At 40.9% G+C, this 24,391-nt stretch overlaps 1 protein-coding gene across 2 annotated transcripts in view; it reads right to left on the bottom strand.

Annotated features, from left to right (window-relative positions):
• The window catches only part of ACVR2A (activin A receptor type 2A), a 62,866-nt gene that overhangs the window by 36,809 nt on the left and 1,666 nt on the right, over positions 1 to 24,391 (bottom strand). The gene's annotated exons all lie outside the window — the stretch shown is intronic.

Here is a 24,391-nt window from a genome sequence, read left to right as displayed (position 1 = left end):
AGGAAGAAATTAAGGTGCCAGTAATGGCATGACTGGTATCTACAACATCAGCTGGTTACCTCTGAAATAAAGATTGCCATCCTCTGGGAATCTCTAGAAATTTCAAGTTAAGATAAGTGCTATTTTTCACACTTTTTGACTTCAAGGGAACACACAAACACAGGCTGATGTTTTCAAGTTCAAACATGCCATTCCTGTCACTGCAAGGTGTTAGCAGCACAAAACAGAAAGGCATTCTCATCTCCCATCTAATGATTTGGTACAGGGGAAAAAACCAAAAAGCTTGAGAGATTCTGTAAATTGTCTGGTTTTTTGAAGCACGGCCTTGGGACTGCACTCACCTCACATATGCTGGTAGGTTTTATAGATGTTACTGGTCAGTTGTCCCCTCCCCAACAGTCTGTGCCAGTTAGCCAAGATTTAAAAGGAAGTGATAAAAGGGCACAGAAGAAAGGGGCAGTGCTTGCCTTAACAGGTCCCTTCCTACCACTCCCCACAAGATTAACCCTCAATACTGCATGCTGGCTTCAATGCATAAACAAAACTCAAAGCTCAAATCAGTTATAGAGATTAAATATTTGACAACTGGGGTTCTGCTGTGGTGGTACCACCTACAACTGCCTCCAGATGAAGCTCAGGTAAGGCAGCTGCTCATAAAGGAGCTAGGGATGCTGTCCCATTGCACACACACAAGTAACACCATTTCCACAGTCTTAGCATGCTGTTATCCCACTGAAAAGGCAAAGCGCTCCACTGGCAGCCATACTGCCAGACTACAGCCTAAATAAACTACCTAAGGATATCAAAACTGGATTAGGAAGATATGAATCGTTCTGAAGGATGACTATCATACAGAATTTCTATTTTGAGGCCTGACAGCCAGTTTCCCAGCAATGATCTCAGATACCTGTCATAGTTGTTCAGCGAATTTGAGAGCCCCAAAGCAAGTGGAATCTTGTGGTGCTTTGCTGCCAGTGCACGTGCTGCAGCACGCCAGACGCGAGGAGTTTCAGTGTAGGCTCCCTCCATCGTCAGGGTGCACACATCCACCTAAAGCCCCTGCATGGCATCCAGCTCACAGAGAAGGTGGCTCAGGAGACAGCATTCAGCTGTTTTCTGTATCCTTCTCTTGCACACTAGATTTTCCAAAGACAAAATAGGGGCTGTAGAGAATTCTAACTACAAAGCAAAGACTCTCCTTCAAATAAATGTCATCTTGACAGCTTAGAAATGTAAGTGAACTTCCTCACTCTCTATAGACTGCACTGAAAAATCTAAATTCTCCATGCAGAAAAAGGTAACCAGTCTGAAGGAGCTGTAAAACATGGGGACTTCTCACAGACAGCATCTTCCCACTACTGCCAGTGCCCAATGGTTTCAGTCCACTTGGCACCTTCATCAGAACAAGACCTCGGGCTGTGAACCTCCATGGTATTTCTGATTGAAATGATTCTTTCTTGGTGTTGGTATTTATTGCAGTTCTTCTCTGAGCTATTAAACTGTGAGAACTTCTGAACTATCACCTACTAAACATTTTAAAGAGCTTTCTAAAATGAAAGTTTGAAATCTCTGTAACCTCACGGAGATGGAAAATTCTAACATATTAATCACTTAATGAAAAAGCTTTAAAGTTTCACAGGAATTCTATTTGTCTTTAGATTTCCTTATCTGGTTAGACTATAGAACAGATAAGATCAAATTTTCTGCAACTCTTTCCTGCACTATTTATTCATGCATCTTCCAGAATCTTTTTCAGTATGATCAGCATCAACATCTCGCCAATACACATATTGAGAAATAAGGAGTCTCTCCTCTTCCCTGCAAGGAAAAGCCCTTCTGACTACTCAAAAAACATGCACAGAAAAGTTAAGACACGCTAATTACAAAAAATTGTTATAACTTGGGCCTTCCAAATCAGTCAAGTTCAATGCAAATTTAACAGCCTAACTGCAAAGAAAACGGAACCACACACCAAATCAAACAAAAACATAGTCAATACATCCATGAGGCAGGCAACCAGCTTCGTGTTCAATGCTTCCTCCATGTGATGCATCCTATTCCCATTTCTTTTTCTGTCTTTCAGGACCTTACGTAACTATTTAAAGACAACGGGATCGGTGCGATTCTGTCTTAGGCTCAGATCTCAAACAAGTCTCTCCGTGGGTGTCGCTCCTACTAGTGCAAACAAAAACACCGCACTGTTATCCTCCCTATGCTGATCAGGCTTCTAATTTAAATCAAAAGGCTTTTGCCATCCTATAGTTCTTTTTTTATTGTGGTTACAGCCACAGATTCCAGTGTAAACATACTAACAAACTGTTTTCACCTTTTATTTTCAAGCAACAGCTGCATTCTTTTGCTCGGAACTGGCCCAGAGAACTGATGAGCTGCTAAGCGCTGTCAGGCGTGGCTCAGGCTACAGCTGCCCTCGTCCAGATGGCAGCTAAACACTAGGAAAGACAGGTTCCAGATTTCTGTAAACAGAGATTACCTTGGACAAGCAGGCAAACAATAACATGGTTGGGAAAAGGCGGGTACCAGGACTGAAAAATTCAGGCCTTTCATTGTTCACCCATTCAACTGAGCCGAAAACCTTTCTTGAGCCTTCTCTTATTTTAACCCTCACACGTATTTATAGAGAATAATCCGGTTTAGCTTCAGTCTTGGTTCCACAAAGTCAACAATCTTTTTGTATTTTCATTTTCATCCCCCTTTTCACATCACCCCCTAATCACAACAATCAGCCTTTGCAAGCTCATCTTTTTTGCACACGGGTTGGCCAGAACTACCTTCAGTACTTCAGACTTTCCACAGACTTGTCTGGTATCAATATTGGTTTAGTTCAGTAGGAGCTACTCCTTCAGAGGCATTTCAGGATCAGATGCATCACAGCCAAATCACATTAGTAGCTCAGGCAACTGTTAGAATGCAAGACCGAAGTTTGAAATACATTTGTAAGTTGTAGTGCAATCCAAAAAGCAGGCTCGGCTCTACAGCCTCCCAAACAGCTGAACTGGCACAAACGAGTGTAAGTAATTCCTTCCTTCAGCCACTGAACCTAAATAAATGTCAGGCTGCAGTATTACACATCTGAGTAAATACCCATCATCATAAAAATTCTAATATGTTTTTGACGGCTGAACCCTCTTCCTGAAGCAAAAATACTCTGCATAACCTCAAACTTCACTGTGTCTGTTCAATTCCACTTCTACCATCGAGTCCTACTTATATAAACTTCCAAATCTTTTCTCCATGGGAGGAATTTTAAGATGAGTGTCCTTATGTTCTGGAATCAGTATTTATTATATTAAGAAATCCAGCAAAACTGCCTCCGTACCTCTAGCTGAACCATCTGCCACTTGAAATGGATTTTCTATTTGCCCCATGAGGCTGCAATCTGAAGATCATGTTAGAAGTCCCATTCATATAGCTTGAAACAACCTTTATTTTCATGAACAAGAAGATTGCTGATATGGCAAGCACAGTCTCCTCACTTTCAGGCTTCTAAGTCAATTCTCTCCGTCTCCAGCTCCAGCTGCTCACCTCAACTCTGATATCCATCTCCAACTCTGATGGTCTGGGTGCTGACTGAAGGGTGGGACGGGACAGTACAAAAATGTTTTATCTGTAGTACCTAGTTCTCGGTTTATTTTCTACAGATGATCAGGAAAATCCAGAGTCCAACTATCTTCCAGAGTTTTCACTAAGTAAATGTTTTCATCATATCCACAATTTAAAACATTGCTGTAACTAAACCCGCACACTGAAAAATTCTGAAAAACAGCATGGAATCACCTCCCTCCTCCCTTACTAAAGGGAATATCAGCTCAGTTCTAGCAACCTGTAAATTATCTCCCTACTCCTCAAGAAGCAGAAATAACAATATTTGGAAGATTACATGTATACATAAATTCTACAAACATCAAGCAATTAAGAAAAAAATCAGCTAAGGGGGAAAAAAACCCTAGATATTCTTATTTGTGGTTATGTATGAACAACAAAAATTTGACCTACAATGTCTTACTTGAGACAACCTACAATGTCTCACTCCCAAGTGACAGGGGACAGGACAAGAGGGAATGGCCTCAAGCTCCGCCAGGGGAGGTTTAGGCTGGACATTAGGAAAAAATTCTTCACAGAAAGGGTCATTGGGCACTGGAACGGGCTTGCCCAGGGAGGGGGTTGAGTCACCTTCCCTGGAGGTGTTTAAGGCACGGTGGATGAGGTGCTGAGGGACATGGCTTAGTGTTTGATAGGAATGGTTGGACTCGATGATCTGGTGGGTTTCTTCCAACCTGGTTATTCTATGATTCTATGATTCTAAATAAAAGAAGTAAAAAATACCTTTTAGAACCTCAAGATTATTGAAGATTATTGCTGGAATCATCTCCAAGTATGATACTGAAGGCATGCTTTAAAGGCTTTAAACATCTCAACGTTAATTAACATATTAAACTAAATTCTCATTTAAGAGCCACGCACATGTGCTTAATAAAAGCAAACTCAACAGGACCCCGCTTCACTGTACGTTACAAAAAGTATTCTAAACCACATAAAAAACTTACTGCTACTGGATTTTGTTTTCAGCAAATGACATTTGCTAACACCTGATACTGCTGAATTTTGGTACTACATACTCTGATGTTACAGCCTACATCTGACACAGTACAAAAATCCTGAACTATCTAAAGAGGCTCGTAGCATGCAAATCAATGAAGAAATTGCCTTCAAGAGTTCAATTAAGCCAGTTTTGCTTCATTTAGCCTTGCAAGAAAGCCTGAAAAATCCATTTTGTTACAAAAAGTTGCATAACATTTTTAGTGTTATCTTTTCAATATGTTAAATCAAAGTATTAAGATAATTTAACAGAATTTTTTAAAAAATTACTCTCAGGAAACCCAGATATGAGAGATCCCTACACAGTTCTTGGCTACAAAACTATCTACATCTCAAACAGCAACTCTGGTTCAGCCAAGTACATCAATTATACACTCGGAAATGCTTTAAGAACGGGACATCCAGATTTGCCGAAACTTGTATTAAATAAAATATATTCTAATTATATAAATAAACGAAAAGAATTCAATAATTATAATATATTTGATATTAATTCCCCTCAGATCGCTATGTCAACATTCAGGCAAGAGTACAGATTTCCACAGTGATAACCATGCTCTGATATAAAAATATTTAGTTACAAAATTAAAAAACATAACAATCAAACACACCCACCCGCCCCAAAAAATTCATTCCCAGGACACAAGGAAAACAGACGTGTTAGCATTGTATGGTTAAGGATTAGAAAAAACACCTTGGCAATGGCAAAGGACAGAACAACACACAACTTGCTGCCTCCTGTAATGGATTTACAACTGTTTTATGATAGTTAAGAATTATTTAACTTATTATCTAGTTACCTCTCCATCCATTTCCTATACTTGATGAGTACACAGAGCCAGTTTCCCAAACTTGGGTTCAGACATCAGTCGAGGTCCAGAAGCTACAAACATTTCATAAACAACTCTAACCAACAGACTTACACAAAGCACTCAGTGGCAGCAAGGACAGAAGTTACAGTAGAAGAGAAACCCCAACTATTTAAATATTTGACTCAATTCCCTAAAATGTTTTGCTGACTGACCATAAAACGGTTCACTGGTATTGAAAGGATGCCCTTCATTTACAACTTCCCCATAACACGTGCTATGTCCTCAAATCAGTCCTATACAATCTGCAATGGATAAATAAGAAAATGGACAGAAAAAGCTGATTATTCCAAACCTTGCAAACCCATTCCAGCTGTACCTGGTGCACCCAGAAGAGGAACTAATCACCTCCCACAGCAGCGAATGATTTAATACCAAATCAAAGCTGCCAGGTATTAACAGGTATTAACAGATCACCAATATCAGAGCCGACAGAAACACAGATGACTGCAGCGGGAAGATCAAAGGAGCCACCACCTACCTTTAGATGTATATCAAATGGGAGGGAAATACACTGAAATGTTAACTTGACTCTCTCCCTATGGATTTAACTAACATTTTGAATAACACCAGCTGTATCCAAAAGACACACCAAATGATAGTTTTAAGGCTTTCAAGGCACAAAATACTGATTTTTGCTACTTGCTGAACACATCCCAATGTGTAATTTTTACAGTACTCAAAGAAGGCACCCAGTATCTTTCTATATAAACATATATACATACAAAAAGCCAGTTAAGATCCTTTCTGGCACTCAAGAAAGGAAGATGATAAATGTAATATAACCAGTTTTAATCAAGATCAAAGCTGCAGAAGAATGCAGACAGACAGTCTAGACTGCTTTACTTCTGAAAGCCTAAGCATATAAAGCAACATCTGCAAGGACCATTAATCACATTTAGTCTCCAATCTTATCACCTCCTAAGCAAACAGAAGCAACTTTTACTTAAAAATTATATGCTGATAGATGACAAGCATTTTTAATTATCTTTAAATTAGATATTTATCACTGATTACCAAGCTATTATATTGACTTTGAAATATGCTAAGGTAATTATAAACACACTTGCATAGTTCCCTGAATACAGCATTTGAGGACAGAAGGAAGTCCTGGTAAAGAAACCCACTCAACAGCAATGGGATTATTTTTCAGTTGCTGGTATAAATGGGAATTCTCCAAATGTTGGATCATCCAGTTGGCCCATGTAATCATTAGTGGACTATGTAATCATTAGTGGACTATGTAATCATTAAAAATGACTTGAGAATATAAATTATCGGCTTCCTTGTGACTTATTTTTTCTATTAAAAAAATATATTGTGCCTTCATTTTTAAAAGGAATTAAAAATCAGAGACGTGGCACATATACACATACAGAATACTTATGTGATGTCACTGAATACATATACTTTAATACAGAATTAATCTATTTCTTGTGTACACTTGCTTATTCTGCTTACGTTGTGGTCCATTCTCACATATTTTGTATAATCACTTGCGTTTTGCATTACAGATTTCCCTCCTGACAAGATTTTCATATGATCTACCCTTCAGTAAGCACCTGGGAGAGAAACCCACAAAAATCCATCATCTTCTAAACCTGGGGCAATAGCGGTGAACAGTTACAGCATTTCAAACCCACGGGAACAAAGAACTGCAACTGGTAACTTCTGTGTCAAGCTCAACTTCTTTAAATGTCAACATGTCCCACAAGGAACAGAATGAAATGCAGTGGCCAATGCAAAATTTAGGATTCTTCTGCAAAATGTGTGTCCGATTTCTCAGTTAAAAAATGGGCACAGTTTGTAACCTCACCTTTAATCAGGATTCAGTGAAAATCCCATGTTTTAAAATTTATGCTTTCTGACATCTTTAGGGTCAGAAATCCCTTCTCACTGTAGGTAACAGTCACCGTACCGTTCCTTCAATCAGATGACTAAGATATCTTAGCACCTCAACAAGAAGATTTGTAGACAAAAGGATTATTCTTGAAGGTGTTTTTTTCTGAATCCTCCCCAATTTGTCAGCTTCACTTTTCAAGTCCAAGCTTCAGGACAGACATTTTTCAGCAACAATCTCCCCAACGCCATAGTAATAATACAGAATCAAAGAATGACCTCAGTTGGAGGGGACCTCTAAGGTACATTGAGTCCAACTCCTGTCCCTGCACAGGACAATCCCAGCACTCACACCGTCTGTCTGAGGGCCTTGGCCAAATGCTTCTGGAATACTGTCAGGCTTGGGTCCATGACTGCTCCCCTGGGAGTTGCTCCCATGCTCCACAACCCTCTGAGGGAAAAACCTTTTCCCAATGTCCAACCTAACCCTCCCCGGCGCATCTTCCTGCCACTCCCTCAGGTCCTGTCACTGGTCACCAGCATAAGAGCTCAGCGACTGTGCCTCCTCCTCCCCTGGTAAGGAAGCTGCAGACCATGAGGCGTCCCCTCAGTCTCCTCTCCTCCAGGCTGAACAGACCAAGTAACTTCAGCCACTGCTCATATTACCTTGCATTAAAATGGTCAACATTTCATTGCAAGGAATCTGGCAAGCATTGGAGTTTTCTCCTCACACGCACAGCAGCATCCTAAGCTCTGCAGAATTTCTGTAGTGCTGTAGTTCATTTCCCAATGATCTATTTAAGGAATTACCTATCTTTAGTCCTACAACAACAGATTTTTTTTAATGCTAACTTTAACCTCCTAAAAAAATGCAGCTTAAACAAAGAGATATTCCGCACATCTTTTGAGACTCCTACACCTGTGGAAAGCAGAGTGCTCTGAGAAATACCCTGATAAACTCTGGTTTTAAGTTCACTGCCTCCTCAGGAAGAGGAGGACAGAGTTAGCAAGAGAGTTTTCTGCAAAGCTGCCAGGGCAGCAGGCTGCTGACAAAGAGTCAAACAAAAGCAGTTAGACTAGCATAGGCAATCAATATTCAATATAAAACATGGTGTTATTTTGTTATTTAACTGGGCCACCTTATAGTGCCACACCAAGGCAAGCTATTTCCTGGCCAATTGTTTAATTTGTTTATCTGATGTAATTCACTACAATATTAGAAGTGGGGGAAAAAAAAAAAAATAAGGCATTTAGGTAAAGCAGCAAATTTTTAAGCACTGAAAGATCCCGCAGAGTCTTTCTTAGAGGTTGACTCAAAACCATGGGATGGGTTTTGGCAGCAAAAGTTTTCAGTGGGTTTAATTTTAATTAGGTAAATTTGATAGAATAGCTAAAACTAGCCAGATTACTTTTGGTTTGTATGTAGCAAATAAAATACAGTTTCTCTCATATTGCAGCTATTGAAACTTTATTTAATATCTGACTTTTTTTATGTTGGAATGGGTGTATGTCTATGCCATTAATACATACGTAGTGACAGGATAAGGCTTTAAATTGGAAGGGGGAAGATATGGATTAGACATTAGGAAGAAATTCTTCACCATGAGGGTGGGGAGGCCCTGACCCAAGTTGCCCAGGGAAGCTGTGGCTGCCCCATCCCTGGAGGTGTTCAAGCCCAGGCTGGATGGGGCTTGGAGCTCTCCTCCAACGCGAGGTGTCCCTGCCCATGGTAGCAATTCTGGCCAGCAAGCAGCCCATCACCACCACCAACCAGGCAGCCCACGTCACTTATGGATACCAACTCCCTTGGCCATACCACATTCAAGGTTGTCATTCTGGCTTCTTCTCCCAGTCCTATGGGACGTCTTTGCTACGGGAAATGCCATTCCCTTCACAAGCCAAGCTCTGCTGGGTGGAAACTTTATTTGATGTGGACTACACGCCCCTTCCATTTAAGGAACATGACAAGAATTACAGTTCACTGACACAATCTCACAGATGCAGATTTTGTATTACAAATACACCTAACAAAGCCAGTCTCCCTGACAGGTAAGAATTACTATCCTGTGTTCTTTGTGGAGTACGGAATTAACCACATAGTCTAGAAGAAATTACACTTTGGCTTTAAGACGACCATCAAGCTGTGAATGGAAAAAAGAAATCCAGAAGCCCACAGAAAATTTAGGGATGTGTGCGATAGAAGAAAACACCACAAACAAATTTTTCAGGTTAAAGTACTCCACTTGGTAATAGAAGATAATCTGTCTTCTAAATTTTGGTAACAATTAAGAAAACTACATATATTGACCTTAAATCCTGAAGGTGCTTTAGGATAAGATTTTGACCTTATTCTTATTCAAAGAACACAGTGAAAACCAGAACATGAATATTGCTACTCCGTTAAGAAGTCTCTTTATGCTTTGACAAAGTAAGTCTTAAATTTGGTGATTTGAACTCCAAGTTCCACATTAAGAGACATCTGAAGCAGAGTTCCTAACACATATGCACCCCCCCTGCTCAGAGGCAATAGTCCAACCCCTCCTGCCCACTGGAGATAAGAGGGCAAAGACAACTGTAGGTGGACTCCACTAGTTTATTACTGCGAGCCCTTGCCAGACAGGTTATCTGCTGAGATGCCTCCAACAACACCCCTGAGAAGTTACCAGAATATCAGACACTTTCAGCAGGAGAGAAAAATGACAGTTTTTCAGTTCTGTGCACAGAAGATTACAAAAAAGAAGTTTGTTATAACTCTGCCTATCAATGTCAGTCTCTAATAAGCACAAATTCACCAGAATTTCCCAATCTACACCTTAAGCTACAGTAGAAATGATGTGGTTACCTGCAATTATGCCACTTTCTCACGGGATTCCTTGGAAATAACTTCCCATCCACAGCACATGGAGACAGGCAAGAAACAAGGAAATCTCTTCATAGTCCGTATGCGGGCTAGTATTAAGTAATTATCCTGAGTTTCTGGTTTCACAGCATTTTGGAAAATAAAACTACCCCAGACTACTAGCCCCAGTCAACTGAGGCTTTGACAAAGCTCGCAACAAAATTCCTAGAACATCCATCTCAACAGCTGCACACAGTACAAAGAATGAAGAATCTTTTCAGACTGTCAGTGATCCAGGTGAGGTAACTAGAAAACCAGAATTTTCAGCCCAAAGTTCTAAAATGTGTGATTCTCAGGGCCAAGGAAAGATATCTATACTTGAATCAGGACTACAAGTTCAACTGTATTGTTACATGTAAACAGGTTTTTATCTATTTTGTTCAAGCAACACTGATGATAAAGCAGCAGCAGACAGATTTCAATGCATGAAAGCAACTGGCAAAGAACCCAGGACACTTATTTTGATTAGCCTGTACTATTTACAATGTCTTTATGGCCACTATGACTAAAGTCACTCAGAATAAGCATGTTTAAAGCAAGCAGCAAGTTATACTTCCAACCGTATGCTTCCAACATGTGGAGTCTGAGGAGAATTCAGATATTAATCCTACCTAGGAACAATAACACAAATGCAGAGAGGCTGATTAACCACACAGCTCCTCCCATGAGCCTACACCACAGACTTCACTCAGCACCCTGTGTTCCCCTTCATGCCATAAAGAACCCTTTCAGGACTGCACAAAAGAGACAACTGCAGAATCACAGCTACCACGTCAGCTACAATTTGACTTTTCAAAAACATATGGCAAAGGAAGCAGAGTGAACTTTGCACAAGATATATATATAAGTGCTGATTCCACCTCCTCCCTCTGCCACCCAGTTGCTGGGTCCAGCACAGGGCAGGCTGCAGAAACCTGTCCCAGGAAGGGGAAGGTCCTGTCTCTCTGCAGCAGGAGTCAGGAGTTACACTGGAGCCAGTACGAAGTGAAAGAGAATTGCCAGTGCAAGAGATAGTGCTTTAATGTTGCCCTCTCAAAGACATACACATAAAAGAAACCACCTGGTGTAAACACCGAGGCCTTAACTTTCCCCCCCACTTGGAAGAGATGAGAAAACCAATGTGTTTAAACAGTAGTTTTCTTCCATGAACTGTTGTAAAGCATTTTGGTATTAAGGTACCAGCTCAGTATAAGAGCACAGTGGAAAAAAGAGCCTACTTTCAGCTTGCCTATTTTCATCAGAAATCACAGATGTGATTTAGAATCACAGAATGGTTCAGGTTGAAAGAGACCTTAAAGATCATCTAGTTCCAAGCCCCCTGCCATGGGCAGGGACATCCTACTAGATGAGGCTGCCCAAGAGGAGAAAGTTTCAAAAGCATCAGGTGACATTATCTGCAGGTTCAACTAAAGGCTTCTGGCAGGAGTCTTCAGCCATCAGGAATTACCCGACCTGGAGGTTCCATCCAGGCCAAGTTCAAGCACCACTGAACAAGCAGTCCTTCCTGACATTGTCCATATGTGAGACCATTTTTTGTTTCCACATGTTCCAAAACAGTGAGTTCTGAAGTTTAATTACCCATCATTAGTAAATGTACTTTTTCTGTTTAAAGTACTTTCATCAATCACTTCACTGGATTTGATGTGAAACAGCTGGCCAACAGGCTGAGCAGCAAGAAAAGACGAGTTATTGAGGTACTCAGCCCCAAAAGCATCCCTTAAATGTGTTCCTGTAATTATCAGACAGAGGTAGTAGGTTGGTGTGGATTGGCATGGAGAAATTACTGCTAAATACTTCTATCTAGGGTATTAAATTCAATACTTGTATCTAAGGTATTAAATTCAAATTCCCAACTTGATTTAAAAGAGAATGATGTTTAAAAGACAAATCCTCCAGTCTCATGCTTGGAGTTCTTCGGACACTTGTAAGAAAACACAAAACAACTAAGCAGGTTTCAAGTTGTTCACATTTAGTTTAGACTAGGTTATATAGGTGTAGATATGTAGCTTTCTGATCCTGACTACTGAAAAAGAAATCAGCATCCAAAGGAACGCATTTCTTTAACAGTAAAATAAAGCCTCTTCAGGTATGAAGGTAATAGACAGAATGATCATTTGTTTCTAGTGCTGTATACTCTTTCTGATAGCCAGAAATCCTCCACTTCCTCAAGAGAGCTTCCAAAGTCACACTTGGGGTATCCTACACAGAAAGGGAAGTCATAAACAGAAGTTCAAAGGCTTCTACTGCCAAGATGCTGTCTTTGATGGTGAAGTACTTCTGCTCCAGCAGAAATAGGTGGTTCTCTCCTCACCAGTGAAGAATTTGGTCAACAATAAGTTCTCCTGGCAGCCCAGAGCACCACCAAAGCTTCATAACTGCAAAAAAACAATTATGGGAGAACCCTCCCGTCTTGCCTGTTCAAGGTGTTTCTCCTGCAGCAGTCAAAGAGTATTTAAATGAGTGCATAAAAAGCTGTACCACTAAGGCAGACAAGAGAACGGCCTTTTCAAATCTGAAGAAAAATGGTTTCTTACTGTTGGCTGTTGTTTTTTCCTTAGGACAATGATTACCCACAGCTAGTCAACACAGCCAACAGGCATTCGGTAAATCAGTGGCCAAACAGCAACAGTGAGTCAGCTTTTCTGTGTAGCACTCTTAGGAGTGGTTTCCTCTGTCCTATCAGGAGCAGGAAGATTGGTGTTTGAGACAATACAGGGAATCCTAGGCTCTTCTGAGCTCCCTTCCTTATAATAAAAGCTCCCTTGAAAAAGGAATTGCACAAGAAACTGGCACCGACCTTCATCTTGAACATACCTAAGAGTAAGGTTCTACAGTTAAGGTGGATGTAACATTCCAACTGCTTTTGTTTCTTCTCATGTTGTTTAGTTGATTACAGGATTATTTATGCAGAGATGCCAAGATTGGTAACGCCATCAACTCGGTTAGCCAAGTTCCCTGAACCACCAGTGGAGGAACACAGGATGCCTGAACATACAGCTGAGAGCTGCCTTAAGAAAATCAGTGGGGAAACCAGAGCATGAACCCACAAAGTTGTAAGCCCACAAGGCTAAACGGCTAGACTTGATGCATCCATCCAGTCCATCCTTCCCAGGCTCAAGGCCACCCAGTGAGGTTACAGCTGTTTTTTTTAAGGAATGCGGTACTAGAGAAGAACTGACTCTCCACTACAAAGCAGCTAGTGGAAATTCCACACAAAAGCTTTTTGTGTAAAAGCTCAGCCGTTCAGAAGAGGGAGCCCAGGCTTCAATTACCTTGTCAGCCTCTGAGCAGTTAGATTCCACAATGGGCTGAAGATCACCTGACCAGGGAATTTTACAGTCATTCACTCCCATTTGTCTCAGCCTCTCTGTGGCTGCAATCCTACAGCAGCCCACGTCAATCCCACCGGGGCTCTGCCTCCTTTCTTGTACAAATAAGCTGTTCCAACATGCCAAGCTGGCTGAAGACTAGCCTAACAAAAAGGAGTAATGTGCTTTCTGCATGTAATGTTCTGAATCTGCTTGGAAAAGGCTGTCAGGAGTGGCAGAGTCAGAGGTCTTGCCAGTGCCTTATCTGTGTCTCTGCTTCCAGTGCCATTACCTCGTCCTTCCTCCAGAGCTTAAGACTTCTCCATTAGGAACTTCTTCAGCTCCTAAAAGTCCTGAAAATTACTCCAAGCAAAAAATAAGCAAACACTTCTTGGAGACTAGATGGATGGGGGTGGAGATTTTGAGTTGAATAGAAAGGTGTGCTGGCAAAAGTAAATAACAAAGGAACACCGTGCTCCCAGGAGAGGCATGAACAGCCCCACCAGAGGGAATATGCACAGATAACAAAAACAACGTACGTTTAGGTCTCTGCTTTCTGGGGGCAGCAAGTCAGATGCCCTCCACAAGATGCATCGCCTCAGGGAAGAAAGGGTTTAAAAATCCTTCTCTGTTTAAGCAGAAAGCAACTTAATCATACTTAATTGGAAGGAAACAAACAGGACGGTGGAAACAGCAATCTGGGCCTTGGAACATTAGCTTCTTTCCTCCTTAACAGGGAGGCAGCTTTTGGTCTGAGTTCCAGAAGACCACAGCTGGGAAGAAACAGGGAGATGGTAAGTCTCACATAACACCTAAGGTGAGGTTTCTCCACGCTTTTGAAATCAATATGGAGTTACAGTCATACTTCGGTCACTGTTTCAGAAGGCTGATACTAGAGATTAATGGAGCTCCCACTTTTGCTGCCCATACTTGGGTTTTAACCCAGAAATCATCCTCATGCAGAGTTTCAGGGAAGGTTAAAAGCAACACGATGCCTGATCAAGGCCAACAACTCCTCAGTTCACACTAGGGTGTAACAAAAGGCAGATGAGTTTAGGCAGCTGCCCCAAAGACCTGGTTAGCAGCTGAACTGCAAGTACTACAGCCTCATCCTGGCTTTCAAACAACCATTCCTTTTCTTGCAGGAAGAGTGTCCTGCTGTCTAGAAGACTTCCCTGGTTTATGGCTTTTGTCAATTCAATAATGTCTGTAACTGCTCTGCACTCTTGACTGCCCTGGCTCCACTGCCTTGCTCATCTGGCTCACAGACACCTCTATTTGTAACAGTACCAACGTGACAAGCTCCTGACCTGTACCCTGGTGCTTACATGCTCCCCTGGAAACTGGAACACGCTCATGAGATTGAGTCCTCTCAGACTGGGGAGATGGGGATCCTGGATGTAATCACTACCTGGCATTTTCGCTGATACGGAAAAATCAGCAGATCAGCTATTTTCTGTGAGTGTGATGACTGATGATGTGTTCAGTGTTTTTTGACATCAGTACATTCAGGCACCACCAAATCAGGTTTGTTATTTTAAGGACCTCTCCTACATTCTTCTCCCACCACTTCTCATCTGTGAGTGCTTTCCATTCTTTGCTTAGACCTGATTTTTTCCAGAAGTTTGCAGAAAGTTTTATGCCTACCAGCTTAGAATAAGTTTCTAGTTTCAGTTAAATTTCAAGTACCACAAATTACACACCACTAAGACTATGAAGCAAGGAGTCTTCCAAATTGTTTTCTTAAACTTCAACAGCTCTATTCACCAACTCTGTGCGTTATTTCCCCCTTGATAATTCATTCCCTAGGTCAATTCATGCAGACCCACTGCCAGCCCTTTCTTTCCTTGCTCTTGCCATCATTTAACACAACTCTTGTCCTCAGTTGATCCTACTTGCAGAAAGCTACCTGCTGTTCTTTCCAGTTGCTTCTGTTGGTTTAGCAAACTGAAATCAGCCCAGCACAATATCAGACAGCCACGAGGTCTGAACCAACATCTAACTGTAACTTTATCATGGAGTGGGCATGTGGAAGAGGATCCAAAAGAGGAACTGTCAGTCTCCCACTTCTTCAACCAGCTTCTCTTAAATACCTTACAAAAATCAGAGCTAACACTATTACAAGACACCAATGCCAAAAGGACTCTACAATGTAGTGGTTTTCATTATGTATAATTTGTAAAGTTGTCTTCACAATATGTCAAATAGGGGAGCCGGCTTAAAGCTGGGAATGTAATCTGAAAGTGCCATACAATACAAATTTTAAGTCATGACACTTCTAAGATGCCTGGGGAAAGGGAAGACTTCACTTCTTACCATACAGAACTTTCTACCACATGGAGAACACCAGGGACTTCTCAGCAGAAGAACCTCCACCTCCGTTCCCATTAAAGGAGGACAACCTGCTCTGAACAGCTACATTAACACACACTGGCTGACATATTTAACAATAGGTGCATCTGAAATAACTCTTTTGGACAAGCAGAAGGGTTTGGAAGCTATCTGAACTACTGGAAGAACAATTAGAAACCATGCACTTTCTTGGCTTGCTTCTAAAAACGGATTTCATTATGAATTTCTGTTTCAAAATGACTTTTTCTGCTCAGATGTCCTCTCTAATCATACCATCAACCAAGAAAAATCTGATACATGCTAGACACTCAACTCGTTTCTTATCTGCAGCAAGAATTTTGCAGTTTCTTAGTTATATTCCAAGAGTTCCTATCGAAGTCTACAACCTAATGCATGGTATATGTGTCAGTCCATGTTTGAATCTGTGATCTTAAAGCTCTCTTCAACCAAAACTATTCTGTGACTTCTCAAACAAACACTGAGGCTGCAGATAAGCATCTCTTTGGCTAGAAGGAAGACAGTGGGCAGAAGAGTTCCAGTGGTTTTAAATAACCTTCTCGAGAATTGTTCATGGTTCCTTACCTCGCTCTCAGTAAATGTATCGTGCATATAAACTAATTAACATCTCACCCTGATGTGCGTTAGCCTAATCCTAAATGGGCAAGGTGAGATGAGTCTTAATTTGTTGAGATCTGTCCCCTCCCACTAGGTGCCACAGCCTGAAGCTAGACAAAATGTAATCAAACCGTAACACTATGAAAAGCCATTTAAGACAACCTTTTGACATCCTGTGTTAAATTTAACAAAATAGAGTTATCCCCAAGGATAACTTGCAAAACAGACCCTTACGAAAACTAAAACCCAGAGAATTAAAATTAAAATATTTAACCAGTGGTGTCTTCTACAGGCGATGTAAAGTAACTCCATAAACTAATGATGAAAAATAGATCTAATTTATTATAAAAAGTATACTAATTCAAGTATTTGTGCCATTTACATTTTTTGCAACTTTCACAGCCTAAATGCTTTTCAACCCTGAAACATGGAAATATTTAAAGAAAGCTCTTGCACCATGTAATTGCTATGTTCTAGAGAGAACTATCTGTACCCTCTACTGACAAACACTACCAACAATTTCTAAAATTAACAGTCACTTAACGCAAAGCTTAATTTTGTCTCGTACATTTAACACTAACTGAACAACAAAATTAACCCACTTCCCTGTTTATGTGGCTCTTCCTCAAAATTCCTAGAAGGAAAGAGTTCTTGAGGTTAGAAGACTTGATAAAATGATTGGTGATATTTAAAAACAGCTTTTAAAGAAAGATGAAATTTGTTGATACTTTGTTGTTGATACTGAAATTCAAGTACTCAACGTACAGCTGAGAGAACGAAGATCACTACAATCATTTAGGCAGTATTTAAAGACTAGAGATCTAGAGGAGATAAGAACTCTGAGTGTGGAAAACTAACGACATGCTACTACAGCTTCAGTTACCAAAAAAACTCCAAATCACAAGTCTGAGGGCCACCCAAAGGAAGGAAGCTGCTGAAGTGAAGTTAAAAGTCATGTGTGCGAGCTGGGATATCACTCAGAAAGACCTAAATAGGCCAACGGGCTGGGCCAACAGGAACTTCATGAAATTCAACAAAGACAAATGTGACGTCCTGAGCCTTGGGCCAGAGCAGCCTCTGCATCAGCACAAGCAGCAACCATCAGACCACGTAGCAGCTCTGCTGAAAAGAGCCTAGAGGTCTGGTGGACAATACTCCACTCTGAGCACGGTGCTGGAGACCATCTCATAACCCAAATCGATCTATGATGTTATTATTTAAAAAAGTAATTTCAAATAGGAAAACACCATTTCTAGTCAGAGCCATCACTATGAAGTGACATAAAAACCAAGTAGACTGCAAGATTACGGTAAACACCAACTGCGCTGTTCCTGCATCAAGGCTTTCAATACTCAGAAATAACCTTAAAACACGAAGCAGGCATTGTTTCTTCAAAGCATTTATTTCTACTGAAGATCACAACAGGTCCAAGCACTGGTCAGTGGCCTTTAGGCTCCCTGTGCATTCCACACAGTGCTTGGCCGTGGACCTTCTCCTCATGGCTCCACGTGATGATATTCCAGCCCTAGAGCAGGTTAGGGGCTGGTTTGTTGACTGTAACCTAGTGCAAATCATTATTTCCACGGCATAGCGATGGCATACAGTCTGTGCTCTCAGATATGGGATGAGGGCACGCTGAAGTGCTGAAGCTGCAGGAATTCCAGTACACTCTTGACTGCGCCGCCTCCTGGTACTGGTCCCTGCCCGTGCTGACCCCCACACTGTGCTGGCACAAGCTAAAACAGCACTAGGACCACACTAGTGGGTAAGCAGTATTGGTGCTCACTCCGCAGACCCATTTCACTATTGAGTTTAAAAACAGCCAAAAGAGACAAACCACAGATCATCTACAAAACGTTCTTCAGATCTATAATAATATTAAAAAAATATATAAAAATCACCACCTTGCCTTATCCCTTTCCACTTTTTTCGAGAAAAACTGCATGTGACAGAATCACTGAACTGTTTAGGTTGGAAAAGACCTTAAAGATCATGGAGCCTAACCATGTCAACTTACCCTCAATGTTTGGTATCCTTTCAGAAAACACAAAACCAATATCCAAAATGGTTTTGACCACCTTCTCTCTTATCCATTTCTAAAAAAGATGGACGTACCAACCAATTTAATTCAAGAACTTGCAGCCTTCTTGCCAACTAAAGGTACTCAACACCATATGAAGGCCAAGTCAACGTAGTTCAGTAGTTACTAATAAGCCTTCTCAGTGAATAACTCAAGAATAACATTGAAACTAATTACAATCTCAGACCGTCTCTGCATCCTGGTCAAAGCAGATAATATCACACCAATTTAACCAGAAATACCAAGAGAGTACAAGAACACCCGTAGTTTTACAAGGAACATGTTTAGAGTTCAGCAATAATCTAACTTCAAAAATCAATGAAACACTGAGTTGGCAACACACACAAGCACTCCTGTTCTTCCACTCCTAGTCACCACGATTTTAGGAGACACGGCCGTCCCACCTCAGACCTCCGCTGGCATCAACATAATTCTAAGTCAGTCACTCAGTCATTTTCTCCATAATGAAGTTTTTGCCTGAAAGCAACAGCAGCCCAGTTCATTGGGAGGACCATCACAAAGGAAGTTCCAAAGACAAGAGAGGCAAAGGCTACCATCCTGCCCATCATTCTTTAACCAATTTGTAAGAATTGTTGAACAGAAGAAAGAAAAGATAAAAAGAGAATGCACATTGTTTCAGTGAACTACCTTAAGTAACCCAGCTAGCTGTGACAGCACCTGCCTAGAGGTGGGTATAAAGCAGAACTTCCCAGCTCCAATGCTCAGGCTCAGCAGATCCCTTCCCAACAACAGCTATCTCCAGCTCCTCTGGCTGCTGGAACAGGCAGTCTACCCACAAACGTTTCCCTCATTTCCAAACGTTCTCCAACTACCTCTAACCACAGAACCAAAGATTTACGCCTCCAGTGAGGAAGCGAATTGTCTTTTTTTTTTTTTCCTAACCAGACTACTTGCTTCCAGTAACACCTTTAACTAGGAAAATATTAAGAAAACCATGAACATTGAACTTCCTTACTTTGCTGTAAAACTATTGAGGGGTGGTGCCTTAACAATATTTCTTCACTGAATAAACCCCCTTCTGCTCTCTTTCCATCAGCAACTGAAGTATTTGATACACCTAACGTACGTTTGGGACTCTCGAAGCTATGCAACGTAAACAATATAGGAGTGAATATTCATTGCTGTGGGATTAAGCCTAAAAATGCTTTGCTGTTTGGTGCCGTAGTCACAAACTGTTTCTAAGAAAAAAAAAACCTCCACCACCGCACAGACAGCGTAGGGGAGAGGAGAGAAGAGATGCCACATAAAGTCAGTGGCATCCAATAACACTTCAATTGCCATACGGAAATAAAGGGAAATAAGATATGCTGAATTTTAAGCACCAAGGCAACAAACACATTAAGATTTCATCACACAAGAACTTGGCTGTAAAATTCCTAATTTTCTTGATCTTTTTAGAGAGATCGCATTTTCAGGAACATCAGAGAGCTAACAGACCATGTATTCCACCAACCAGCTAAAGCAGACATTTGCATTAATCTGTTTTCTGTTAATTAAGCAGTTGAAACGCATCTCCCCTTCACCAAGAAATCTCTTCCATAACCAGATTCCTCGTCAACCTCCATCTTTTCACAGCCCATGTCATAATGATTATTCTCCAGGTGATTTCCCAAGTGGAAGTACCCAAGACTTGCTAAAAATCTTGGCTCTGAATCATGTGAGTCTCCAGAAGACCACTGTTGCATGTGGTGTCCACCACATCTGTCTGTGCATAAAGTAGAAGTTACTGCCACCTTTTAAGAGATCGAGACATTATAAACTTCAAGGTCAGGTTGAATGGGGCTCTCAGCAACCTGATCAAGTTGCCAGGAAGGGGTGAACTGTAAGTGCTGTAAAGGTCCCTTCCAACCCAAAGCATTCTATGATGATTTGAAAGAGAACCAAATTCCAGTTTCAAAGAGAAATAAGCTATGGGAGTTGAAAACCAGGCATTATCAAAACTAGAAGTGTACAAGATTGGAAGAGAAGGCAGAACCAGTATGAATGAAAACAACAGAGTTACTGTTGTTTTTCTCCTTACCTAAGAACTAATGATATGACAAAAATGGACCTCTGTAGCTAGAGAAGAAAAAAAGTATGCCTACCTACCATTGCAAATGCCCTAAACCCATCACCTAAGGAATTAACTCCAAATTCCAGGAAGAGAGGGGGAGAGAAAAGAGAAATGGCATTCAAATGCTCTCCATTAAAAACAACTGAGAACTATTACTCATGATAGCAGTAATTACCTTCTTGCACCCCCATACAGCAGAAGACAGCCTTCCCCTCACAGAGAACACCTCCCTCTCCCAGCGTACAAAGCATCCAGCATTTGAAGACAAATTTATTTAAGGTTTCTCTACAAGAGATTTCCGTCTGAAGAGCAAACATGCAAATAAACCCATGACAGCAGCACTGCTCCAGAAACATTTGTCAAGCAAGTACTAGAACTACGCTGCACCTTCTAGCGTTGGGTAAGCACTACAGCTGTTTCTCATAACCCACAAGATTTAGGGTTTGTAACTGTTAAGATTAACAAATTATGTAGAAATAGTATCAGAATTTTGATTTGTAACCAAAGTTATCAACATGGAGCTATGAAACTTTGTAAACTACACAACACTGACATGTATCCATGCTTGAAAACAGGATTAAGTAGCTTTACAAGCCCTGCTCTCACCAGCAACATGGTGAGGGCTGGGGCACGGCCCAATGACAACACACTTAGTACAAAAAGGCGTACACTCTTTGAGAAAAGGAATCCAGAGCAGGATTTTACTTGAAAAGCAGTACTAAGTCTGAAGTGTTTTATTGCTCTGCCTGTGCAATAAAGTGATTAGGGTACAACTGCAAGCACGGACAGCTTGCGGAGAACATACCAGCAGAGAGTTTCATAAACAACGCTCCTAAACCTTCGGCAGGATTTTCAGGTGTGACCTAATTAAAAATAAAAGGAGGTAAGAAAATTTTATACTCCTAAAATGAAAGGAAAAAGTCTCACCTGCCACTCCTCATTTCCTACAGAACATTGGACCATTCTGCTTCTGAAGCCATAGCAGTATCTTGGGCTTTACAGCTCTACCTAGGGTTTTGCGCGGGGGAGGAAATAGTGGTTAAAAAATCATTTATCCCAATAATAAATGGTGTGAGACGGGAGAAGAATAAATTAAAAAAAACAAAGAATAAATTAAAAATCAAAGAATAAGACATTCTCCATGCAGTGGAAACTCCCCTTCAACTATAAAGGTGTCTTTGACATGCTGTTTCCTTTAGGAAAATTACTCAAGACCTGAGTGGCTCGAGAATGATCTAGTGATAGGAATATATAAAGAGGATCAAGACTTTTCTGATGTATTCCCTGTTGCTTAGGTGATTTTTAGCATGAATTTAGCTTAAGTAAGTTTTAACACATATGGGTCTTGTCCCCTGCAAGAGACTTGGGGCTGCAGAACTGGTCTGAGGGCAGACAGCACAGGTACCAAAGACAGAGCAGGCAGAGCAGGAGAGAAGAAACGATGGTTTGGGAAACATGGAGCACCGAATGCAACAAAAGGAACCACAAGATGTTAAAAACTACAGCACCTACAACAGAAGATCTGGGTTAAAGACAATCCACTACTTCAGTGCCTCCCGCGTTTTCAGCTGTATAGGGCATACTCAAATGTCACAGAAAATTATGAAAGCATACATTCTCTGTTCCTGAAATTCTTCAAAGTACAACTCGGCAACCACCAAAACTACAGGACACAGAAACACACTTCCGTGGAGGAGAGAACACAGATAACATCTAAAAGAGAAGTGTTCCTTGATGAACAAGCTGTTTAATTTAGGAATTTCTTTTTAAGCTCGACTACGATCTTGCCTCACCCATAGGAGAGGAACAGGAAGCATACTCAGTTGATAATAAATGATTTTTATTACTTTAGCATCTTCTGTTCTTTAATCAATCAAAAAGACACACAGGTTTACATAGAAAGTGTATTAGAGGAAGAACCCTGACCCAGGCACATCGTTTTCATGTTTAGTGAATGCACATTCATCTCATTCCCTTGAATGGATGCAAACCTACACCCACTTCTATCCAAGCATCTACAAATATTTTAAAGCTTGATAACATAACACAGATGCTCTTTTTCAAATATCTTAGTCAGCAAGGGGAAATATTTTTCACTCCCTTCACACAGATTATTAGATTTAATCCACTGGGAATTCCTATCCATTTGAAGCACATTTACAGGGTTTCACACAGCAGTTTAGGGACAGTAAAAGAAAATGCCTTCAACCTAAGGATCACTTCCACACCCACCTCATAGAAAAATCCCACAAACATTTTCACCTATTTAAAGGGCACCAGCATTAATTGGCCGTGTTAGCAGCTGCAGATAATAGTTGCATATAAAAATAAATGAACAAATACAGAAACCCAACACCCCCTTTCCTCAACATACACACTCTGAGTAGCTGGAGACTGCAACCCGGAGAAAGATGGACCAGACATCTTCACACCTGAACTCCAGGATTTCTTCAACCACTGCCAATATTCTTAAATATATACACGGAGGAGACTTTTTTTCAGAATAAAGACTGGGCTTTCAATGATGATGATATTAAAATCAATTGATCATATATGTTTTTAAACCTAAACAAGTCACAGGGAAGAGAAGAAACTACTTACCAAAAGTACTTTTTATTGCTTCATGCTGAAAGATTACATAATCTTATTTTGATCATAAAACCAAAAGCTTACTGTTGAATTGCTTTATTTTTAGACCAATGCCAGGTCTGCAGAAACTCTGAACTTTTAGGTGAGCAGAAAATAGTTTAATAATTGTTAAATACCGGAACACTTAATGGGCAATAGTGGAGTAAGCACCAATACAATGTGATTAACATAAGCAGCAGTCCCAATTGCAGTTTCCTGCTCATTTCGCAGAGATTAATTCTACCTTCACAGGCAAGAGACATTCATTTCACCTCGCCAAGAACAACCTGAGCAAGAAATGCTAAAGAACAAACGGGTTTTGTTGCTTAACCTTTTCTTTTTTCAATGAATAGGATAGGTAATGTCATGAAGATCACTGCTCTGTGCTCGAAGCAAAGGGATCTTAATAGGGGGACGAGGAAGGGAGAGACAGACACGACGAGCAGATGGCACCGAGTCTTTCAGAAACTGTCAGAGGCGGGGGGAGAGTTTCCCTACAAAACACATTCCCGATTTATGAGAAATGTGGCTCGAATATCTTAAAACCAAGACACTAGGAAAAGATGAAAGACCTACTGCAAGACAAAGCTGTCGGAAGCAGTCGTGTTTCGTTTCAAGACAAGAATAAACGTTATTTTCTAATAAAAAAACACCAACACAGCCTTCTGCCTCTCCGTAACCGGCTCTGTTATTGCTACGATTAAAACAAAGTGGGTTTTTTGGTTTATTTCTGGCAGCACTCGCCATCTCCCAGCACATTTAGCGCACACGGAATTGATCGATACTGCTACAGACATAAGACTAGACTATCCATTTACTAACCACAAGAAAACCTCCTGTTCAGCAGAATCCTGTACATTATAACACTGGAATCCTAAAAGGCATCGTTCTACGGATCTCATTACTGCCTAACGCCGGTTCCACTGCAAACCTGAGCACTCGTCTGCTCGCCTTCCTCTGCACACCCTGCAAAAGAGCTGAAAAGCATGTTAAACCTAAGCAGAGGATTGCAGACGCACAGTGCTAGCAGCAGGGCCAAGCTTGCCTTCTAAACATGTATTAGACACCTCACACAGCTCCGATTTAGGCTTCTTGGGGAACCGATGGAGC

Source organism: Phaenicophaeus curvirostris, chromosome 7, assembly GCF_032191515.1.
Source record: "Phaenicophaeus curvirostris isolate KB17595 chromosome 7, BPBGC_Pcur_1.0, whole genome shotgun sequence".
In the NCBI taxonomy this organism is placed as follows: Eukaryota; Metazoa; Chordata; class Aves; order Cuculiformes; family Cuculidae; genus Phaenicophaeus; species Phaenicophaeus curvirostris.
This window is presented reverse-complemented; position numbering and strand designations above follow the sequence as displayed.